Consider the following 25,821-nt stretch of genomic DNA (forward strand, 5'->3'; position numbering starts at 1 on the left):
TGGGACACACCAGTCATCTTTGCACAGGGTCTCAAGAGGCTGACGGGTGGTTATTCCTAGCCTCTCTTGTATATGTATGGGAAGGTACTTCTGTCTAACCGTGATAAGGTCCCAAGAGGAGGTGGGTTTCCAATATGCATCTCCTGTAGTTTCACAGCCCCATGACTTACAAAATATGAATCACAATAGCCACATTTATCCTGGAGGGATTTATCATGATGTTTTCCTGGACACACATAGAATCCACTGCTATGGTCAGCCAGAGAGGCTCGTTTAATATATGAATTACAAATCACGATATGTCCAATATAGTCAGGATTAGGGCTATTAATAGGCTTAGATTGAGGGAGAAAATATGAGGGTGTGCCCCAGGCGACGTCTGCACCAAGTGCAAGAACACAGACATTTACTTCTAGATCGGGCCAATGGGGCTTGACATCAATTTTGGAGCTGGATTTAACTATGTCTCCAGTATGATTTTGAATAACCCAGGTGTAATTAAAAACTTGATAGGCCCGATTATTGGTGGTCTTCACGATGGAGAACGGGAATCGTATCCAGGCCAGGACCATCAGGTTCATCATGGTCACGGTCCGATACTTCCTCCTGTAAGAGAAAATAATTCTGTCTCAGGCATTGACCTGGAATTTATTATAAGGTTTTATTAATCTTTCAGGGAGCAATCTCGCTCCCCCTTCCTTTGTATTATAGATACAAGCTGAGCCCTTAGCCCAGATAATAACTGGATCCAGTCCATTCCACATTCCCATTAAGGGATCTTTCCACAAAACTTGAGCATAGCTTAAACTTGTCTTAGGGTGTCACAAGCGATCAGCTGCGGAGTGACCTGACATATCAAGGGTCAGGAAATTTAGCACAAAGAGTGCATGAGACAATAACAATTTTGAATTTCCTTTAAAGGAATAGGTAGTTTCCTGAGTAGTCAGCTTGATTAAGGTATTTTTTTAAGTCTGATGTGCTCTTTCGACAATTCCTTGTCCTTGAGGATTATAAGGAATGCCTGTAATATGCTTGATCTGTAATTGTGAGCAAAATTGTTGAAACTTTTGGCTAGTATATCCAGGACCATGGTCAGTTTTAATCATCTTTGGCTGTCCCATTACTGAAAATACATACAATAAATGATTGATGACATCTTCAGTGGCTTCTCCCATATGGGCAGAGGTGCAAATATAACCACTGAAGGTATCAACAGTAACGTGTACAAATCTTAACTTTCCAAAGGATGGGACATGTGTAACATCCATCTGCCACAATTCACCAGGTATAAGTCCCCTGGGGTTGACACCCAGATGAGACTCTGGAAGAAGTGTAAGGCAGTTTTTAACATTGTTTTACAATTTGTCTGGCTTGCTCTCTAGTTATCTTATATCTGAGTCTTAACATATGAGCATTAAGGTGATGGAGGGCATGGGCTGTTTGTGCTTCTGAGAGGGAAAATCAGAGAGGGAAACAAGGCACGTCAGCCGAGTAGCTTGATCAGCTAAATCATTTCCTTCTGTTAATGGGCCAGGTAGACCGGAGTGTGCTCAAATATGACCTACAAAAAAGGGATGAGCATGAGCCCTAATAAGCATCTGAATCTTTAAAAAAATGTGAAAGGTGGCAGTTAAGGGTTGGATACTAGAGACCACCTCCAAAACTTGAAGGGTAACCACATAGTGGCTATCTGAATAAAGATTAAATGGTAATGCAACAAGCTCAAACACCTTTAACGCTCCACAAAGTTCAACTAATTGTGCAGAGGTATAGATAGTATTAATGACTTGAATTTGCCCATGAATGACCGCAGTGGCTTTTCCGTTTTTTGACCCATCTATAAATACAGTTAATGCCTCTGAAATAGGGTCTGAATGAGTAACTTTGGGTAACACAAAAGGAGTCACCTGTAAAAATTGTAACAACCTGTTACCGGGAAGATGGGTATCAAAATTCCCTTGGTAGGTGGACAGCAATATGGCCCAATCATTAAATCGGGACTGTAACCAAGCAAGGTGCTTGGAGGAATAAGGAGAAATAATTACATCAGGATCTCAGCCAAAATGACGGGTGGCCATTTTTAAACCTAAAAATATTACCTGGTACACCAAGAGTGGAAAGGTAGGGAGAACTTTAGAGGGGGTGGCTGGTAAATGGATCCATAAGAGGGGGCTGTCTTTTTGCCAGAGAAGGCCTGTGGGTGTAAAAGTGGTTGAAAAGATGATCAGGAATAAAGGCTATGTGGGGTCAAAATAACCCATAACCTGTTGACTAATGGCCTGTTCAACTCAGGCCAGTGATCTTTGTGCTTCTATGGTCAGACTTCAGGGGGAGGTGGGATCAGAATCACCCTGCAAGACATCAAACAAGGGCTTTAATTCTCCTGTTCTTAACTTTAAGTATGGACATAGCCAATTAATATCTCCCAATAATTTTTAAAAATCCTTTAAGGTCTTCAGATAAGATGTTTGAATGGCCACTTTTTGTGAGTTTTGTGGGTTCTAATTGGAAGCCCAAGAACATGAAAGGATATTGAACCTGTATTTTTTCTGGGGCTATTACAAAACCTCTCTTTTGTAAGGCAGCAACTACTATTTGGGCAATCTCATGGGTTTGTTGTAAATCATTGGTGGCTATTAGTAAATTGTCCATGTAATACACAATATAGGCAGTGGGAAAGCGCCCTCTTATTGGATCAATGATCTGGGCCACATATTTTTGGCACAAGGTGGGGCTATTAGCCATTCCTTGTGGCAAAACCCAGCACTTAAAGCGAGGATTTGGTCCCACATGATTTACAATTGGAATGGAAAAGGCAAAGTGGACACAATCTTGAGGATGAAGGGGAATAGAGAAAAAAATCTTTAATATCTATAACAATTTTGAAATAGCCCTTAGGTATGGCAATGGGAGAGGGTAGACCAGGCTGTAGGGCACCTATTGGCACCATAGTCTTATTAACAGCTCTGAGATCTTGTAATAACCTCCAAGTCCCATTTTCCTTTTTTATAGCAAACATAGGTGTATTCCACGGGGAGGTGGATGGTTCAAGGTGCCACAGCCTCAATTGTTCCTGCACTAACTGTAAGACTGCCTGGACCTTCTCTTGAGGCATAGACCACTGGTCGACCCAGACTGGGTTATTGTTGTGCTCACCTCGTCCAGCAAGAAAAAACGCAACACGGTCGGATTCTTCTCAACAGCCTTTTTAATTTCAGGAACACCTCGATGCTACGGGAACTCTGGGAACCCAGGTAGGACTGCTTATATACACCCCAGCACTGGGGAGAGCTATGTGTCCTCCTGGGATTGGTCAGTCTGCCCGCACCGGCTCGGGAGGGGTTGGCGCCAGATTCGGGCTAGTGCCTTCGCAGTGGTGTTGTTTAAGGCAACGGTGTACCAGAGGCTGGCACCATCTTTTAGGTGCCCGGCTGCCTACAGATTATTAGTTTTCCAAGATATTTTATCTGCCTAGAGTGCAGTAGGAGTCTCTAGGAAAAAAGGTCTGCTCCCAGACCCTTTTTGTCTCTTTTGGGTACAGGGACAGAGGGATGAATAATCCCTTGTTCGTTTTTTCCTAGGCCTTTTCCAGGGAGATACCCTGTTTTTAGCATTAAATTTGTGACAGTCTCATTGGGACTGCACATTATAACTCCCATCTGAGAGTATATCTCTTCCCCATAAATTAACAGGAAGGCCCCTGACTACAAAGGGCAGGACAGTTACAGTATTATTTTCTATCCACAAATTCAGATTTCCAAGTTAAATACTGCCCTCTAGTGAGGACTGACTGTACCACTTTGCTCTATTCATTGGGTGTTAAGTAACCGTCTCTTGCTAGTCCCTCTAAGATTGATACAGTAAAAGGGGCATTAACCCCATAATTTTTAACAGCCAAATGCAATTCTTTAATATGCTTGATCTTTAATTTCTTAAAAACAGGCTGTGAAGCCTCATAATCACTTTCATCTTTTATCGCCTCTTCTTCCTCGGAGTCAGAGGCTAATTGCTCAAATTCATCACTTTCATTTTCCTTTTCTCCCTTTGCCTGTCCGGAGGTATCTGGCACTCGTTCATCATTAGTTGGCTCAGGGTCATAACTTATCTGTTTGGAGTGTGCCGGAGTCAGGACTGGGAAGGCCAATTTTTTATGTGCCTTGTCTGTGGCTGAATACTTATGTTTGATTTTCTCTGTGGAGACAGGAGGGGAGGCCTCCTTTATGACTTTAGGGTGCTCTGATTGTTTCTTGACAATTAGGGCTCCAGAGAGGGCCCCCTGTAAGTTTTGGATTTCTAAAGTGAGGTTTCCTAATTCTTTTTGCAAGTATAAACCCTCTTTTAGACCAGAAATGTGAGCCACCAGAGCATCCTTTGTGTGGAGCAAATGACAAACAGTCGTCCCTGATAAGGGAGCTGGAGGTGGCAGGCTGAGGGAAGGATAGAGGTGCAGAGAGGGGAAGGGAGGAGGGTCCTGGGGGGGGCACCTAGAGCCGGATTTTGTTGTTAGAAACACTCAGAAGCCAGGACCATATCTCTCCTCCTCATATTTGGCAGCCTCCTCCTCTAGTTCTGCCTCAGAGGACAGGTCAAGGGGAACATTACAGTCTTTTAAGACTTTATGCAAGACTGGATAAATATTCTTTGGTCTAACAATTTTCTTTGATTCATCCAGGGGCCCCTTCAGGCTTTGTGGGGAGAGAGGAGCCTGCAAACTACTTGTAGGATCTGGCATGTTTATGATGACTGAAGAAGGGCATGAATGATGTTAAGTCCTTTTTAGTTTCACTTTTACCAGATGGTAAGCGAGAAGAAGCCTCAGTGAGTGCCAGCAGTCTGGCTCCTTCCCCTCCTTGTTCTGCATCTCTTAAATGGCCTCTAATGATTCCATAATAACTGAAAAAAAGGTTCAGGGATATTTTCACCCTTCTTTATTAAATCATTAATATTTTTGCCAACCTTATTCCATGTAAGTGGATGAATCTCAGGTTCACTCAAAACTAGCCATGGACATTTAGTGTCCACAAAGAAAAAAAAAATTAATCAAATCTCTTTTCTTGACTCTTATTCCTCTCTCCCTAAGTAAACCCTTTATCTCTTTTATAAACATTGTTTCCTTTGAAAGTGCTTTCCCCATGGTGAATGGGATGGACGACCTTGTAGCGTCTAGACTTACCTCAAGACTCCCTGAGTTGCAAGAGCGATGCGGTCCAGGGAGGTCTCTAACCTGGCTCAATCTTATCGTCGTCCGGAGAGTGGTCATACACCGAGGCCTCACTTGTGGGCTCCACTCGACCCGTCCAGCAGGTCCAGTTATTCGTGGGTCTCAAGGGGACTGCTCCCAAAAACCAAATGGGGGGTGAGAGAGAAATGGAAGCCAAGCACAGAAAAGACACGGAGTCAATCTGAATCTTGTCAAGGCCTCATTGTATTCAGCAAAACTTGTAGTTTTTATACAAAAAGATCAAAGGGGAAATAACCCTTATGCAGAAGTGCAGGGGGGAGCAGTGGTAATTTTCCTTGATGACTATAGGGGAGGTATGATATTTAAAAGTACATCTTGTGGTTATGACATCTGTTGTTTGCATCAGTCAGGTCTGGATTCATCTTGTGGTAATTGTTGGTGACCTTCATCTGGACTTAGTCAGCTTGGGGAGGGGGTCCAACTGGAACAGTCCGTTGGTGACCTTTGTCTGGACTTAGTCAGCTTGGGGAGGAGGTCCAGCTTTATGTCTTAAGACTTGATAGTCATCTTTTTCACTTTGATTATTATAAAGAAATTAGTTTTGGCTCCCAACACGAGCTCTCTCTGGGTGGGATTTTTGTACGTAGGGCTGTGGTATAGCCTTAGCTCGGCATGGATGGCTTTTTATGTGAATTCTGAGAACTGAAAATCTTTCACCATTATGATACCTATGCATATTCTGTTCATAGTGTTTATAGATTGAGAGAATCTCTCCTAATACCTGATTGAAGTTGCTTTGTCATGAAAACTCATTACCTTTCATCAAATACCTTTTCTGTATCTAACAATGTTTTTCAACCTTTCTAATACTATGACACTTTACTACAGTTCCTCCTGTTGTGGAAACCCACCCCTCACAAACATAAAATTATTTTCATTGCTACTTCATAACTAAAATTTGCTGTTATGAATTATAATATAAACATCTGATATGCAACCTGATATGAGGTCCCTGTGAAACTGTTGTTCAATCACCAAGAGGGTCCTGAGTCACAGATTTAGAAACATTCATTTATAATAAATTCATATATGATATTCATATAATATAATAATCATATTATACTTCTGCTGCTAACATATTTTGGAAAAGTCTGTGAATGGTAGTTGTTAATTTTACTTAAAATTTTGCAAAGATTTGTCAGTGAAACCATATTTTATTGGACTTTTCCTTGTAAGCACATTTTTCATTTCTCATTTAATATTTTTTATTAAAGAATTATCCACATTTTAGTTTGTATATCAAGTTCGTTGATACATAAAGGAGTTCAAATCTGCTTTTAAACCTGCTAGGAATTTAAAAATATTAATTATAATACTTTTCAACTAAAATATATATACATACTTAATTTAAGATGTGTATTTACTTATTAATGCTATTTTGTGAATATATTAATCATTGTCTGCCAGAGAAAGGAGCGGTGCTATCTTTCTATCTCTGTATCTGTCTGTCTATCTATCATCTATCATCCACCACTCATCTATCAATCCATCCATCCATCCATCCATCCATCCATCCATCCATTCATCTATATATTCAAATCTATTTATCATCTATCTTTATATTATCTTTATATTTATCTTTATATCTATCTATCTATCTATCTATCTATCTATCTATCATCTATCTACCATCTATCATCTCTCTATCATCCAGGTATCAATTGATCTACTTATTGTCTTTCTTATATTAATTGTCATTTTCTGTGTGGATCCTATTTAAACAGTTTATTTAAAAAAATGCAATACTTGATTTAGGGCTCTAGATAAATTTGAAATGCACAGGGCAAGGCAATAAGAAGATTAGGTTTGGATTCTTAGGTATAAATTGAGGACACATTTTCTTTCAGGGAGCTATCAGTTGTATTTTTAAGCTTTACAATTGATTGAGAAACTTTTAATTTGCTTGAAAAGAGTTGTTTCTTTAGATGCTTGTTTTAAAACTTTATTAGACAGGAACAGATTGTTAATCTAGGGCTAAATTTGTCCACTCTTGTAAAAATGTCCTCTGAGGCTCTTGCTTGATTCCACGTGAAGTTTAGCATGGAGTTTTAAATTTGCAAGATACAGCTTAATGTCTGACAGGGATAGCTGAAGTAGCAAAGTTGCTATTCACCGTCAGTGTTTGCCATTGTAGGAACATTTCCCATCCCCTTACTATATTTTTTGTCATTATGATGGATGAAAAATATTCCCTTTGTTTTAATTTATGTTTACTAGTTAATATTGTAATTAGGTAACTCTTTTATCTATTTATAGTTATTATTTTAAGAATTTCTCTTCCCACTCCACTGTGTGTTTTTTATATTGAATTGTTTGATTTGTCTTTGGGATTTGTGGAATAGTTTTAGGTATTCCTTTGAGTAGAATACACATGTTTTACACTATCTTATGTATATATTAACCTTGTATAAAGAGTCATTTGTTGTATAGAAGTAATGCTTTAAGAAGACTTGTTGTTGTTGTTGTTGTTGATGATGATGTTGTTTAGTTTTGAATTGTGACAGAGCTTCATTATGCACCCCTGGATGGCCAAATACATTTTCATAGGCCATGATGGCCTGGAAGTCTCAGAGATTCACCAGCCCATATGCTTGGAGTGCTGCTATTAAGGGTGTATGCCACCATGCCCAGCACCATGACTCCTTGGAGAAAGAATATGCAATAGTGTTTATCTTTTCTCTTAATTCAGCTACTTGCTACAGCAACATGGGCAATTGATTTTAGAAAAGAAAAATACTCACTTCGATCTTCAAAAGATAAGCCTAGGTGTTGCTACAAGTTACTTTAATACTACTTTAATCTTCAAAGGTAGGCTTTATTATTCTCACATTGAAAACAAGTGTACTAAAGTTTCAACTTTCAGCTGGGCTACTAAGTGACCATAGATTTAAAAAAAAAAAGAAAAAGAAAAAGAATATTCACTTTACCCATATCTTAGCACAAATAGAACATGTGGCATAGCACAAGTTACAAAATGGCCAAAGTATCCCTCATCTTAGCTTATATGTGACAACTGCTTCTTTGGCAATGACGTTGGTACCCTCAAAATTAGTAAGATGAACTTGTTACTCAGTCGTACTATCAGACTCTGGTTACTTACAGCATTATATATGGGAAAAATACTCTACCTTCAGAAAAAATTCCATCAAGTTCTCTAACACAAACCAAAATACTATGACATTTTTTTCTCCATAGTCAGATATTCCACAGTACCATGCATTTTTACTATGACGAGGAATAAACCCAACTTACTTAATGATAGCATGCATATTTCTACGAGTTGCTAGCTTCAGGTATTTGTGAAGGTGATATAAAATTATTGTGGCTTATACTATTATTTTACTTTTAATCATTCATTTATATTTAGCAATAAGTAATTATTGCATAGAACATGCTGTTTTCAAATATGTATACATTGTGCATATTGCTGAATGGTGTTATTTAACATATATAATATTCATATTCCTATTTAATAATCCTAACAACACATGACATATACTCTTAGTAATTTCAAATACATAATTTAATTTATAGTTTCCATGCTGTAAAATGACATCTCTTGGATTTGTTATTTGGGTGTCTATAAAATTTTATTTCTTTGATAAGTCCTTTTTTTCAGAACAGGTCATTTCTATTCCAATTACATACTTTCCTCTGTAACTGCTTTACTATGTGTAGGTCATAAAATAATTTAAATGCTGTGGGAATACTCTGTTCACTGGGTTGAAGAGTAAGCATCAGGATTCTGTATGCTATAAGTGAAAAACTATTAAGTTTGATATGATAAGGTCTAATTTTTGCAACATTTTAGATGTTTGGTTTTAGGGAAATTAGTTATTCTCTTAAAGTTTCAGCTTCTTCTAAAGGAAGAAGCATCAAGTGATAAATATACACAGTTTTTGGTAAACTACAGTATCCCATTCAGTATGAAAGGCTTAAAAAAACAGTGTCAGAGATGGAATGGAATGGACTGAGTAAATACACCCTTTCATCACTCCATTTTCATCCAAAGGGAACAGAAAAAAACACAGGGAATGGGAATTGGTTTACTTTAGATTAAGAGCAGACTTGTGGACTTGTAACTGTTGGCCTGCCCTCTCCATTTGGCTCTGATGTTTCTTTCTAATATGAATCAAATTAGTAAATGAGTTTTGGTAGGTCACACTCTTTCAGGTGATAAACTCCATAGATTTTCCATACAATTTAAACATTTGATGCTGCCTGGATATAAAAGTTTAGTTATTCTGTAGAAGTGAGCTGAAAAATTATTTGTCAAACTTTTTGTATGTAAATTATTCTTACATTACCCCCTCTTCCTTCCATCCTCCCTCCCTCCCTCCCTCCCTCCCTCCCTCCCTCCCTCCCTCCCTCCCTCCCTCCCTCCCTCCCTCCCCTCTCTTCCTTCCTTCCTCTCTTTCTTTCTTTTATATTCTTTCTTTCTTTTTCTGCGTGCTGACCTTTTATTTTTCTCAAAAAAAAAATTAGTCTTATTTCATGGTGGTTTCTTTCATTCAGCTGTAATTGGGTACTATGCAATTTTGTTTGTTTTGCCCTGCAGTATGAAATTTAAAAAGGAAGAAAATAAAATAATCTTGGAACCTGAGAAAAGTATTTTCTTCACTGATTACAAAAGGCGATCTGTTTGTTGATCAGCTCATTGTTCTGGTTACTTATTCTTTCTAACATGCCTGGCTGCGCAAATCACAAAACAGAGGGATAAGAAGAGCTTTTAGAATCTGTGTTTGTTTTGGTGCAAGCTCAGTAACCATATGGAACACAAAGGCCCAGGGCCTTAACAGCATTTTGTTATTTTGCTTTATCCCTTAGCATTTTAAGTATTCCTTTTTATTATTGATGAAGTAAAATTTTCAGTGCAAAGTAGAATTGTATGCGTGTACGGGAGTGTGTGTGTGTGTGTATGCATGTTTGTAAATCACCAGGGGCAGCAATATTATTTAGGGAAGTAATAGCAATATTTTATTGGTCAATAAAGTTGTAATATAGGAGACTTTATATAAGCACTGATTTTTTTTGTTTGTTTGTTTTTGTTTTTTTGAGACAGGGTTTCTCTGTACAGGCCTGGCTGTCCTGGAACTCACTTTGTAGACCAGGCTGGCCTCGAACTCAGAAATCCGCCCGCCTCTGCCTCCCAAGTGCTGGGATTGAAGGCATGCACCACCATGCCCGGCCAAGCACTGATTTCTTATGTGTCTTCTTAATATTGCCCAAGAATGGATCATACAAGAATCTGCATTATTCTTCCACTATAATATGGAATTAATAGCTTACACAAAAGAATTTGGGTTATGGGAACTGATTTCACCTTAGATGAATGATGAAACAAATATTAAGTAGGGTTTTTATATATTTATTCTTTTCCATTTTTCACCAAATACTAAGTGAAATTAAAGAATATTCATTTTTATGTTGTGCAAATGACATTAGAATTGAGTAAAATCAGTGTCTTTATTTGGCATATACTGAACTATTTATGTTTGGAGTTATGTATTAAATGTATATTAAAACTAGCTGGAGATAATTCTCAGCAGTTATAAGACACTGGTTACTCTTCCAGAAGACTGAGCGCCTACATGCTGGCCCATAACTCTCTATAATTCCAGTTCCAGGGGATCCAGTGCCCTCCTTTGAGTCTCACAGTCAATAGCCAAACAATTGCTGCACAGATATACATAAAGGCCAACACTCATATACAAGAGGATAGATAAAGTATGAATGATAAGATATTGAAAATTTCTATGTTAGGCATTGGTTACATGAGAGTTTATGTTATTGTCAAAGTAGTACTTCGACAATACATAAACAAATACATTGTAGACAGTAGTACTTCAATTGTAGACCTTTATGAGATGGAAACAAACAAAACTACAGGACACAGTAGTAAGTCTTACTGACAATGGACTCTAAAACGATCAAATAATGCCCTGATACTAGAGTTACCGATAACTCAGTTCCCCCCCATGCTTTTAAAATTAAGCACCATTATTTCCATTTTGCAATTTGCATACATTTGTTTCAAGTGAGGTAAGTTGTCCAAGGTACTAGTTATGTGTCAGAACCTGGATTTTACCAAGTTTAATTTGAGAATTTCTGGTTATAACTCTATGCTACATTAAGTCATTATCATCCTGAGTGAGGTAACACAATCACAAAGGAACTCACACAATATGTACTCACTGATAAGTGGATACTAGCCCAAAACCTAGGATACCCACGATATAAGATACAATTTCCTAAACACATGAAACTCAAGAAAAATGAAGACTGAAGTGTGGACACTATGCCCCTCCTTAGAAGTGGGAACAAAACACCCATGGAAGGAGTTACAGAAACAAAGTTTGGAGCTGAGATGAAAGGATGGACCATGTAGAGACTGCCATATCCAGGGATCCACCCCATAATCAGCATCCAAACGCTGACACCATTGCATATACTAGCAAGATTTTATCGAAAGGACCCAGATGTAGCTGTCTCTTGTGAGACTATGCCGGGGCCTAGCAAACACAGAAGTGGATGCTCACAGTCAGCTAATGGATGGATCACAGGGCTCCCAATGGAGGAGCTAGAGAAAGTACCCAAGGAGCTAAAGGGATCTGCAACCCTATAGGTGGAACAACATTATGAACTAACCAGTACCCCTGAGCTCTTGACTCTAGCTGCATATGTATCAAAAGATGGCCTAGTCGGCCATCACTGGAAAGAGAGGCCCATTGGACATGCAGACTTTGTGTGCCCCGGTACAGGGGAACGCCAGGGCCAAAGGGGGGGAGTGGGTGGGTAGGGGAGTGGGGGTGGGTGGGTAAGGGGGACTTTTGGTATAGCATTGGAAATGTAAATGAGCTAAATACCTAATAAAAAATGGAAAAAAAAAAAAAAAAAAAAAAAAAAGAATAGCCGCCTTCAGAACCTTTCACACTTTTCCTTACAAGCTGACCACAAATACACACATATTAAAAACATGCAAAATATGTGAACATAGAAATATGTGAATATGATTGTACATATGTATGTATTTTTCCTTGTTTCTAAGTATGTCTGCTGAAATCATGATTGATAAATGATTGAAATCAGAGAGCAGAGAGAAATATTCTGTTCTGTGATAAGCCAGAAATGCTTCCTTCAGGCATGCTAAGCAAGATGAACAGGGTGCTAATTAGCTCTAGCTCTATAGGCCTGCTGTCCTTTGTTGGAGGCCAAAAATGAAAGAGGTTAGACTGTGCATAACAATATGGTCTACTGGCCTGATTACAAGGCTCCATGAGGGTTTGTGCAGCATGAGCATATGGACATTTTGCAACATTTACAAGGGGAAATATATGCTGCTTCCAGTGATTTCCTGTTGAAAGTCTTTCTGTTCCTTCCCACAAGAATTAGTCCTTAATGTATGCAGACACTGCACACACACACACACACACACACACACACACACACACTCTCTCTTTCAGAAATAATATTTTTTTAAAACCTTAGCTATGACTTTTCTAGGAGAAAATATAGCAAATATAATTCAAAAATAGTTTAGTGGGGAAAAATGATCTTGTGGTCAGAAATCTTACAGATGAAGACTTCTTTCCTGTGTGCATTAATTACCTCTTATTCTTAGAAAGGGAAAATTATACCATCAGGCACCCTGGTTTCCCTTTAAATTACAGTGAATATACTTTAAACTAATGCAAATTAGGTGTCCATACTTGCTGGAATTTCAGCTTTTTCTGTAGAGCAAGTTCACTTTTATACCCTATGAGACCTCATTTTTTCCTTTTTCTTTTCTAAAATGTATCCACCCACCTACCTTACTCCCAGTCAAATACCTCACTGAGAAACTGGGAGGGAAAAGGAGCTTACTCTAACTTTTGTCTGTGAAATCTTCAAGCCTCTCTTCTGCAATGTTTATGTGGCACAGTTTCAGTCAAAAGGCTGCCAGTCCTTGGATCTTTAATCAGGTCCAGTCCTTTTCCTTTTCAGTTATACCATCTGTCCCTTACGTTAGTTTCTCTCTTTTTAGTCACTTCCTCTAGCACTCAGCTATGGTGCAATGTTTCAGGTTTTAAATATACTGTTAAGTGTTTCAGACACACCATCTTTGTCACCATTTATGGCACACATCTCTACTTTCCTCACTACAAAACGGAATCTAAGATTTGTGACCACTCAGTTTCTGCTTTTCACCATTCCCATTGCCTCTTCATCCATACCAGAGTTTTAAAAAATACATTTTAATTGAATTTTGTCAGTTTCCCCTCTTTTCATCCCTCTAGTCCCTCCCAGCTACCCTTCTTCAAATCCTTCATGTGCCCTGACTCTAAAGTTGATGGTCTCTTCTATTTGATTATTATGGATGAGTGTGTGTGTGTGTGTGTGTGTGTGTACATGCACAAATCTCTCTCTCTTTGTCTCTCTATCTCTCTAGTTTCTAACTCTATAGCTTATATTAAATATATATATATATACAATATATGTGTACATATATGTTACATATAAAATTATATATAATATAATACATATAAAAATATGATATATCATTATACACATATAATATATTATATAATTAGTATGCATATAATATATGTGTGAAATATAAGTATATTTAACAGAAAATATATTTTATACAATATTGTATATATATATATATACATATATATAAAAAATTTCTGTGTGTGTATGTGTGTGTGTACATGTTATATAGAGAGATCTGTTGGGAATTGGTTCTAATGCTTTGTCTTATTTCAGCTCCCAAATAGCCATGCTTCCAGACCTGAGGTTCCCTGTCCTCAGCTGGCTTTGACTGAAAATTAATAATTGCTGTAGAGCCATTGGTTGGGCAATGTGATGGAGTGGGACTTTTATATTATGTGGGTAAAAGACAGAGACAGAGGGGAGAGGCAAGGAATCACTATTCCTGGGAAAGAGAAAGATGGAACTTAAAGGCCCATCTGCATGTAAGAATCCAAGAAAGTGGCTCTGAGGAAAGTTGGAGGGGAGAATGTATAATAGATGTGAGGAAGATTAGAAGTGCCTAGTCAAGGTATATCAAAATTAAGTGGTGTGCATGCATGTGTGTGTGTGTGTGTGTGTGTGTGTGTGTGTGTGTGTGTCTGTGTGTGTGTGTCTGTGTGTGTGTATCTGTCTGTCTGTCTCATTTTTGAATCCAGAGAACTTTTGGGCAGGTGCAGTGAGTGTGTGCATGACTTGCCCAAGCCGTTTAACTAATTTGCCACTACAGAGATTGATATAGATAGATAGATAGATAGATAGATAGATACATACATACATACATACATACATACATACATACATATATAGAACCTGATGAGACTATTTTTGTTGTTTGTCTGTGTGTAGCTGAACACTTTGCATTGGACAGTCAATATGAAAACTCCTTGCATGGGTATTTTGTTCCCCCTTCTAAGAAGGATCAAAGTATACCCATGGAAGGAGTTACAGAGAAAAAGTGTGAAGCAGAAAGTGAATGAATGACTGTCCACAGACTGTCCCACCTGGGGATCCATCCCATATACAATCACCAAACCCAGACACTACTGTGGATCCCAACAAGTGCTTGCTGACACGAGCCTGATATAGCTGTCTCCTGAGAGGCTCTGCCAGTGCCAGACAAATACAGAAGTGGATGCTCATAGCCATCCATTGGACAGGGTCCCCAATGAAAGAGATAAAGTACCCAAGGAGCTGAAGGGGTTTGCAGCCCCATAGGAGGAACAACAATATGAACTAGCCAGTACTTCCAGAGTTCCCTGGGACTAAACCACCAACCAAAGAAAACACATGGTGGTATTCATGGCTCTAGCTGCATATGCAGCAGAGGATGGCATAGTTGGTTATCAATGGGAGGAGAAGCCCTTGGTCTTGTGAAGTTTCTATGCCCCAGTATAGGGGCATGACAGGACCAGAAAGCAGGAGTCAGTGGGTTGGAGAGCAGGGAGCAGGGAGCAGGGAGAGAGGATAGTGGGTTTTCCAAGGGGAAACTAGAAAAGGTGGTAATATTCGAAATAAAGAAAATATCAAATATCAATAATAAAGAAAATATCAAATATTTTTCTTTTTTAAAAAGAAAGTTCATCCCCAGGAGAGACCAATTCTCCTTTTCCCAGCAGTAGCTCTTCTTCTAAGAAATATTCTATTCTACTACTTCTACAAAATCTCTCCCTTCCATGTTAACATCTTTGTTGATATAACCATTGCTCTGGTCTTTTTTATGCAATCATTTCTCTCTTTTTTCCCTTTTTATTTATTCTTTAATTTAATTTTATTTGTAATTCATTTTTTACACTACATATTCCATTACCTGTCCCTCCCCATCTACCCTCCAACTGCTCCACATCCCACAGGAGAGACTTATTTAGCAGACTTCCTGTTATTCTGGCTCTTACAATCTTCTCACCTGCCTCTTCTAAGATGTTTCTTAAGCTGTACATGCAGATTGTGATGAACATGAGCTAATTGTGACTGGCTTTGACACGATCTGTTGATATATGCATTATGTTCAGTTGTGTTTTCCTGTGATGGTATCCATTTGCTATAAAGAGGAGATTATTAAATTATGGGCGGTAGCTACACTTATCTGTGGGTGGGTATAAGATAAGGTTTAAAATATATTAATGAATTATGCTGGTCTACTGAAGTATAGTCCATGACCTCCCTAAACCAGTGAAGCTGGCTAGGTTTATATTACAAGCGTGATTAACCATCTGTTGAATCACCAGTTAGATAGATGTTAGTCACCACCTACATGTGAATTCCACTTATGCAAATCTTGTCATGCTATTAATTGTTGTGGTTCTTTGATGTTGAAGCTGGGTAGGACCATTTAACTGTTTCCTTGCTTAGAAGCTTACACAGCATTTTCTGGAAACATGGAAGCTAGACCACAGGAAAGAGACTTAGTTGGATATCTTCTTATCTCCTCTGTGAACTTCTCCAGCAGAAACTCTGATATGTAGCTGTAACTGAACCATATTACTTCTGTGAACATTCTCTTGAAGTTGACATCAAAGTCTTAAACAAGAGATACCAATAATGTGTGTATGTGTGTGTGTGTGTGTGTGTGTGTGTGTGTGTGTGTGTGTGTGTGTGTGTATCAGATTTTAGGTAGATACAAGATATGATTCCTTAAGGCTTTATTAAACAACCTTTTGGCCTTTGTGGTATTTGTTTCTTGTCCCTTCCACTTATGTATTGACCTTTCTCATGTTTCCTAACCCCCCAATTATTTCATTTTCCATTTTTTGTCACTGGTAACCTGATATTATTCTCTTCCCAACCCTCTCTCCTATGATCCTTTTATACTTTCTTAGATTCTCCATTTACCACATGTGTTATACTCACATCTGAGGTCTTGGAACTAGGAAACTACTTATGAGATAACATGTAGCATTTGTCCTTATGAGTCTGAGTTTCTTTGCTAAATATAATCTTTTCTAGATCTATCCATTTACCTTCAAATTTCATTTTTATTCAACTGAATAGTATTCCATTACACCTATGTACCTCATTTCCATTAGCTATTCATCTGTTGAAGCTCATTTAAGTTGTTTCCATTTCTTGTCTATTGTGAATAGGGTGGCAATGAACATTTCTGAGCAAGTATATGTGGACACTCTAGACTTTCGTCTCTCATACAGGTTCCTGTCTTCGATAAGGTTTTCACATTGATTCTATGTCCTTCTTTTCACGTCAATGGTCAGTCTTCAGTTTCTGTCCTACATATCTTTCCACTTACTCTCTGAACATCTCCCCTTGCCTTTTCTAACCATGTTGTTTCTTAATCTAACATCATTGACTAGATTTAACATTATTTAAACACTGAACCTTAATCCTATGCTCTGTATTACTCTTTTCTGTATTCACTATATTCAACTCAAAACTCTGCCTAAATTTTGTTTTTGTTTTGTTTTGTTTTTTGACATTCATATATAACATCATCACAATATGAGCAGAAATACTTTATAAAATATGGAGTGGTGAAGTACATTCAAGAAGCTATTGTTTTACAGAGTCTATAATCCTTGAACTCATATGTTTAGACTGACTCTATCTTGTTGGTCACATATGTTTAAAGCTGTTTAGTTTAGTGAGAACAGAATAGAACATGGAAGACAGTGGAGGCCCAATGCCTCAGTGAAGTGCTTGAACATTATAAAATCATAGCAGTATAAACAGAGCCTGAATTAGAAATCTTGTGGGAGTTTAAATATTAAGAAGTAATAGACAATGATAGACTTGACAGGAGCTGGTGAGAGTAACTATGAGGGATGACAAACAGAATTATACTTCCTTCTGTTTCTTAATCCAAATGACTTACAGGATAAAGTGTTAATATTAATAGTGAACACATTTCTCTCCAGGGACAGACTGACGTCAAAAATGGAGCTAAATTTACCTTTGTAACTGCACTTAAATTGATATTATGCTATAATTGTCTGGTTGTTTTTATGAAATAAGCACTGAATTGTTCTTGTATTCAGACTTACCATTTTTTGATCTTTTTATTGTATAAAAAGATCCCATTTTGTCTTCTATTTGGTTTTTCCAAAGAGTACTGTAAAAGCAATGAAACTGTGACCTTGTTCTATGGGTAGAAAGAGGAAGGTCTAGTGAGAAACAGTCTTGGACCAATAGGTTAGAGTTTAAGACATGTTAGGTTTAAGGTGGTGTCAAGCTATCTCAGTGGAAATGGCAGTTGCACAGGTATGTTACAGGGCACAGGAGAATTTGAATGGTTGAATACACATTCAACAAGCTGTAATCAGTTGGAGAAATATAGCAAAGAACAGAGAATTGAACTGGAGATTGCTGTTCAAGACAGCACAGGAAATAAGACAAATCAAAAAGAGAGCTAATGTATAAGCAAAGTGTTAGAGGAAAAAAGATGAGGGAAAGACCAAGAGAGACATTTTCATAGTTAAGATGAAGTTGTACTACTGAATAAGACTATCTTTCCAAAGAAATAAAGGCTAGATTTTGTAGGGATAATGTTTATCTTAATTTCAGTGGTATGGTAAACACAGAGTTATCATTTGAAAGATGAGTTGAGTTGATATTAAACATAGTAGGGAAGTCAAAAAGCAAAGAGACAAATAGTTCTAGTTATGGTATTATCAATGAAAATATTTTTAATAGCTCTTTCTTTTTGTATAAAGATTATATGTGCTTTTTGTAGCTTAAAAATACCCCAAACAACAAAGAATAAAATAAAAGTGCAATAATTGTAACAATATAGAAAAATAATTGTCATTCTCATTTAGATAAACAGTTTCAGATACTTATTTATACATATAATGCTGGGAAAATTGGAGTCCCCTCATGGGGTTTTTAGGCTCACTAATAATATAATTTAATAACGGTCTCAAAAGTAAGATCAAGGACATTTTTTAGTAGACTTCAAAAGAAAAACTCCAGGCTAAGCAAGCTATAAAACCCCAGGTGTTTCTTGACAGCTGAGAATGGAGAAGAAAAGGAACAGAGGTCATGCCATTTCAGCTGGTGTTAGAGGTCAGACACACTGTAGACAAGCAGCCACATGGCAAGGAGGAAGGGTTTAGAGAAAGATTAAGGAAGACAAATTTTAGGTGGAAAGCTAAAGGTATTAAGGAAAACATGCTTAAAGAAGAGAAAGAAAGGTGGGGTTGAGGCAAGATGGCGGTTAAGGTGGCGAAGCTGAAGCAGAGGCGGCTGGAGTAAGCACCCAGCTCCCTGTGCCGCCTAGCGAGGGCCAGGCAGAGAGCCGCGTGCCAGGGCAGCGCCTGGGTCGTCCGGCCACAGGGCGTGCTGGCTCTCACTCCGCCAGCTCCCTTAAGGAAGCATGCCTTGGTCATTCTGTGACAGCTGTTAGAACAGTATATGTATATAGAAGTGTGCAGAAAACAAGGTTGCTTCCTAGAAACATGGTTGTTGGACTTGATCTCACAGCCCAGTATGGACGTCTGATAATGTCAAGTTCAGGTTACCCTCCCAACCAAGGAGCTTTCAGCACAGAGCAAAGTCGTTATCCTTCACATTCTGTCCAGTATACCTTTTCCAGTACCAGACACCAGCAGGAATTTGCAGTTCCTGACTACTGCTCTTCTCGTATTGAAGTTAGTCAGGCATCAAAGCTTTTACAGCAGCAGCAGCAAGAGCAGCTTCTAAGACGACCTTCCTTGCTTTCAGAATTTCACCAGGGTTCTGACAGGCCTCAAGAAAGAAGAACTGAATATGAACAGTTTCACACAGAACCCTCACCGGTGGATCATGATTCTTTGGAGTCCGAGCGCCCACGTCTGGAGCCGATTTCTGATGCCCATTTCCAGCGTGTTAGTGCTGGGGTTTTACCTTTAGTTCACTCGCTGCCAGAAGGCTTGAGGTCGTCTGCAGATGCTAAGAAAGATTCAGCATTTGGAGGCAAAATGAAGTTCCATCCTCTCCTTTGGCTGGGCAACCATGTGGAGATGATCAAAATGCCTCACCTTAAAAGCTTTCAAAGGAAGAGTTAATACAGAGTACATCATCAGAAAGGCTCTCATGGGACGTTTGGATGATAAAGTTGAAGATCATGGTGTTGTCATGCCTCATTCTGTGGGCATTATGCCTGGTAGTGGCAGCACCTCAGTTGAGACACGGAGAGATGAAGGAGATCCATCAACTCATGCAGGGGTATGCAAACCAAAGCTGATCAACAAATCAAACAGCAGGAAGTCTAAATCTCCTATTCCTGGGCAAAGCTATTTAGGAACTGAAAGGCCATCTTCTGTCTCCTCTGTACATTCAGAAGGTGATTACCACAGGCAGACACCAGGATGGGCATGGGAAGACTGGCCCTCTTCAACAGGTTCTACTCAGTTTCCTTACAACCTTCTGACCATACGGATGCTCAGCAATACACCACCTACACTGGTCGCATGCGCCCCATCTGCCATCACCCAAGCAGCTCCACATCAACAGAACCACATTTGGGAGAGGGAACCTGCCCTGCTCCTCTCAGCGCAGTATGAGACACTGTCTGATAGTGACGACTGAGCTGTGCGTGGGAGAGCTCTCTGGCTTTGGTTTTTATTGAAGATTAAAAAAAGAAATTATTCTGCCCTCCCATGATTTGTGCCCAGAGACGTCTCAGGAGAGCCAGGGCCATGGATAAGGAAGAAACGATGGAAATTTATTTGGAAAATCAAATGGGAAAAAACAAACAAAAAATCTGCCTCTAATACAGGCACTTCAATGGATTATAACAGTGACGGGTTGAAGGGTAGAGTATTTTTTAAAGTGGACAATTCCTGTTCTTACATCTGTTTGTAAAGAAAACCATGATGTATTTAAACCAATCTTCTGTAAATAGATGACCTTTTTGCAGTGTATCCCCTTGCTGTAGTATCTGGTGTACTTAAATTTAAATCAGCGAATTAACTCGGGAGAATTTTGAAAATTCTTTGTGTATCTTTTTAACCCCAGCCTCTAAACCTCACACAGCCCAGTTCCACAGTGCTGGCTGTCATGGGCATTGTACTTTTGTTTCCTCTAAATTCAGCTTTCCCAGTGATGTTTAAATCTTGTGGAAATATTTAGGTTTTTAACACATACCTTGTCATAAAGCCTGTATGAGATCAGAAGACAGGAGCAACACAACTGTCATATTGTGAGTTCCAGTGAAGGCTTGGCTTTCATTGGTAGCACTGAAAAAAATTACTACATGGGTATGTTATAGTTCAGTTTTAAAGTTTAAAGGCTTTTTTGAGGCATACCTTAATGTTTATGCACACTGGTAATTTAACCACACCCCCTAAGTATTCTTCTGCATTTGATGCAGCCCAACAAAGCTTCTGTTCTGAAATAAATTTTGACTATCCTGTCCATAGCTACAGTACATCATTTGTGATATAAGAGTCTTCATTTCTCAGGTTTCAAACAAGAAGTATACATGCTTTTCTTTAGATACAGAATTGGCAGAGTTAAAAAGATAACACTGTACAGAACTTTCTCCTTTCATTTTTTCTCCCTCTAAACCTTCCCATATACCCTCCATGCTCTGCTTCAAATTGATGACCTTTTGACATTTTTTTTCATTAATTGTTGTTGCAATCTCTATATTCTCTTTCTTGGCTGAGACAACCTGTCTAGGTAGCAGATTTACTGAATTAACTGCATTTCTTTTTATAGAGTTGCGGTCTTATGGTCATTTCTCTGTCCAATTTGCCATTTACATTGGTGTTATCCTTGTTCAACTCATGTTTACTGGTCATACTGGTGAGATTTTACAGGTCTGACATTACTCAATATTACTAGGAGAAACAATCTCACAGCATAGTGCCTGATCTTACAATCTTTCTACCCCCTCTTTCACAATCTTCCCTGAACCTAAGGTATGAAATATTCATAGATATAGCCATTGACACTGGACTCTCCAATTCGGCATTTTGATCAGTTGTGATTTTTTTAAAAGCAAAATTTATACATGTAAAAGCTTAATGAACTGTTTTATCTGGGAGGACAATCCTCCCTCCAAGAGTCAATGACTATGTAACAAGAACAACAACAACAACAGTGACAGAAATGAGAAGCTGTTTTCTGAGTTATTGTCCAAAAGTATCTTAAGAGACCTCCATTATATTTAGCCTACTGATTTTGTCATTGATTATCCTCCAAAGGTGGAAGTTAAATCCTTACTGCTGATAACATCCTTCACTTCTGAAACAAGGTCTAGAGACCTCTGAGCTGGAACTGATCTGAATGTCTTCCTATGAATACTAGCATTCATGGTACCAGAAGGTACCATGTGAGGTTAAAGGAGGAAGGGAACCAATAGCTGTCTCCAACAATGGTGCCTATGAATCATATCTATAACTAGCATAGCATGATAACCCTGTGAGTACAGCAGTGACACTTTCACACACACCTTGGGATTAACCAATGACTCCCTAGTTGGACTTTTGACTGCTCAATGGGAGGAATATCATGTCTGGTAAAAGAAACCTGGCTAACTGCTGAATGCTATGAAATACTGGATTTTGGAGGAGAATCTACAATCTCTAACTTACTAAGACAGCACAATCCTTACCCTCATGAAATAATTTTTAAACACTAGAGGGAATACAATACTAGATTTTAATCTTAAATTTTCAATTCTGTGAACTTATTCTAACAAACTAAGGTACAAATGAAAATATATGAATTCACAAGAAAAATTTCTACCATATTATTTTAAGAACCACTTTATGAAAATACAACACAAAAATAATTTAAGCATATCAGTAAAGTTTAGCAACTGTGAATATTTTTTTTTCAGTAACTGAGGTCAAGAAATAAAATATTTCTCAAGTCTTGGATACTTAATCCTCAGGAGAGTGATCCTATTAGGGTAGGTTTAAGAGGTATTGCCTTGACAGAGGAATTATGTTACTTTTGGAAGCCTTTGATATTTCAAAAGCCATGTGCTATTTTCAGTGTGTTCTCTGTCTCTTGTGTTTCTCAATATGCGAACTCTCAGCTGATCCTGTCACAATGCCTGGTGCTTGCTGCCATGGTTCACTGCCATGATGGTGATGAATTCTTATCCCTGTGGAACTGTAAGCCCCAAATAAGCCCTTCCTTCTGTATGTTGCCTTGGTTATGGTCATAGCATTAGCTGTGTTATGTTCCTGCATCAATAACTTCATCTCCCCATGATGGACTATACCCTCAAGTTATGAGTCTAAACTCATATAAGTTACTTGTGTTTTTACTGTAACACCATATCTAACAAAAAATTGAGAAAGTCAGCCATGGTGGCAACAGTTTGAGGAAGCTATTTATTGTGCATCCCTAGTAAAGAAGCAGAGAGTGATAAAAGATGCTGCCCAGCCTCCTTTCTTATTTTCCAGGACCCCACACCATAGAATGGTACAGAGCAAATTTATGGTGAGTCTTCCTCCTTCAAAATAACATAGTGTAGAAAAATATTTCACAGACATGTCCAGAGTTTTGCTGTTATGGTGATTTGGATTGTGTGCAGATGACAATCAAAGTTAGCTATCCATACCTTATCGCCATTAAGATGCTTCTTGACAGTTATTTTTAACAGTAAAAATGTAACCAATGGCCTTATCATAAAGAATGAGTGTTTTGTATTATACTTTTCTTTCTTAAATCTGTTTATTCATCCACAACAGAATCCCATTTTCTAATGCTTACATATCCTCTTGTAAATCACCTCATTATTAATCTCAGAGAAAGTACATGTTAAATTTTTACTTTTAATTTACTATAATAATTACATTTCTGTTGAGTTAGTATTGCAATAATAACAGCATATATAATATTGAAAAAATATATTAACTTAGGTAAAATGATTGATAACTTAGGTAAAATGATTGATAAAATATTAACATTGATTTAATATGTACTTCTTTTTGAGTTATGTGGAATTATTCTCCTCATTCACTGTTATAACTATTAGAAGCTGTTGGAATGGGGCATATCAATTATCAACTCTATTTTAACTTTTGTTTTAGTTTTTATAAATTAAAATGGCAGTGAATTTTTCCATAAATGAGAATTAATGAATTGAAAGAGGTTCTTCAAAACTATCTTTTAGCAATTTCTCTCTACTATTTGACTGCTGTGTTTCATACCCCCAGTTATATAGTTGATAGCTGGTGTTTATTCAGTTTTCTTATAAACAAAGCATTGGAAACTACCTTGCTTGTAAGAGTTTTCTAAGTAGTCACTGGCATCATTCACTTAGGATGTTATGGGACTGTAGTGTCGTTTTGCTCTGCTTGACTGTTGTCTGGGGTACATTGCTCGATCCTCGGCGCTTTCACTTGCTAATAAAATACTTTCTTAGAGTGATACTAGAATTTCCATATGTCTATTTTATATTGGTTATGCACCAATAAAATTGTCTGTTTCAAAAGGATATTTTCATATAAGTATATAACATTGAACATATTTTCTCTATATCATACTCCACTTCCCTTTCTCATTCTTTCTTGTTAATTTCTTCACCCTCTTTGACAGTCTTGTTCCTACTTTTATCCTATGCATACATATGCAAATTTTTGAATCTATCCATAGGTTTTGCTTAATAGAGAATATTTATGATCATCTTTGTGACTGTGGGGTGCTTTTTTCCCTCTATTTTCTTACCTTTATTTAAAAAGAGAACTCAGTTACAGAAAGCACAGAAACAGGTTTCAAGCTATAGGTTATTGCTACTCAACTTTAAATCCTACTGTCTTGCTCTTTTCTATCCACACCCACCTCCTCCTCTGGCTAGCTCAATTGAGACATCTGTCTGTTTGTATAGGGAACCACTTAGAAGTCAATGGAAAAATAAATCCCAAAGACAGATGGGCAGGGAAAAAATTACATGCTAAAGCAAGATCTGGAAGAAAGTAGAAGGAGATAGAATCAGATAAATCCCTATTGCCAGCTGTTAAACTTAGAAATGGAAGAATTACTTTTTAATCCAGTTAGCAAAAAAGAGAGGAAAAAACACATCCAACCAGACATTTAAGCAAGGTTTTGTAAGCCCTATTAATTAGCAGTACTGAAAATAGTGCTAAAAATTGTTTAAAAGAGAAAAACAAGCTGTATTCAGACTCTCCTGTTGATGCACATAATTTCTCTCTCTCTCTCTCTCTCTCTCTCTCTCTCTCTCTCTCTCTCTCTCTCTCTCTCTCAGGATGTGAGGTCATGGGTCTGAGTAAGAGCTATTTAGAGAAGGATGGATGTATGCATAGAAGCAATATGAATGATATTTCCAAAAGATACCGAAGGTAAAAAAAAAAAAAGGCCCAAGGAACCAACACATTTTCCTTGTGGGGTTGTAGTATTTTGAGCTTGGAATGCTACTGTCATACATCACGGTGAATCTTATTGATTCCATCTTCAAAATTGCATCTGCCATGTAGTTGTTCCAAAACACACATACCAAATTAAAGCACAAAATCCAATAAAAACATAACAGAAGCTGAATGCTGCAAACTCAATTGCTTATTAAAAAACCATTAGACTTAAAATGTTAGCTTGTCAGAAAACAATTCCTTTTTCCTAACGTCAGCTTTGAAGGTCAGCTAATTGGAAATATATAGAATTAGGACAGGCAGGAAATTCAATAAAGCAGACCCAGCTGTAGAGGAAACTTAGCTGAGGCCCCACTGGTAGAATTAGAAAGGCATTATCAAGCACATACTCACCGATCAGACCTCCCATTAAACCAATGATAATTCTCATATTTAAATTCACCTATAATAAGTCCTCTTCCAAAGCATTCAAAGTAATGCAGTTTGACATCACTTTAAATAATATACTAAAAGGTCTCTTTGTTCACATATGACACACACATCCACATGTAGGTATGTGTGTATATGTGTGTGTACATATACGTACATACAAATATATATGCACATTCATGTTTATTGCAGCACAACAGCTAAAAATAGAACCAGCCTACCTATCTATCAGTAGATAATTGATAAAAAGGATGTGGTATATATACAGGCAATAAAATTCTAGGCCAAAAGGAAAAAGGAAATCTAGATTTTGCAGAACGAAACAAATTGGAAATCATTATACTATCCAACTCAGATTAT

At 37.9% G+C, this 25,821-nt stretch overlaps 1 pseudogene; it reads left to right on the forward strand.

The window, feature by feature from the left end:
- The first annotated feature begins 19,205 nt into the window (after nt 1-19,205).
- Nucleotides 19,206-23,086, forward strand: Gm6743 (annotated as a pseudogene).
- Nucleotides 23,087-25,821: the final 2,735 nt, after the last annotated feature.

This window comes from Mus musculus, chromosome X (assembly GCF_000001635.26).
Source record: "Mus musculus strain C57BL/6J chromosome X, GRCm38.p6 C57BL/6J".
Taxonomy (NCBI): Eukaryota; Metazoa; Chordata; class Mammalia; order Rodentia; family Muridae; genus Mus; species Mus musculus.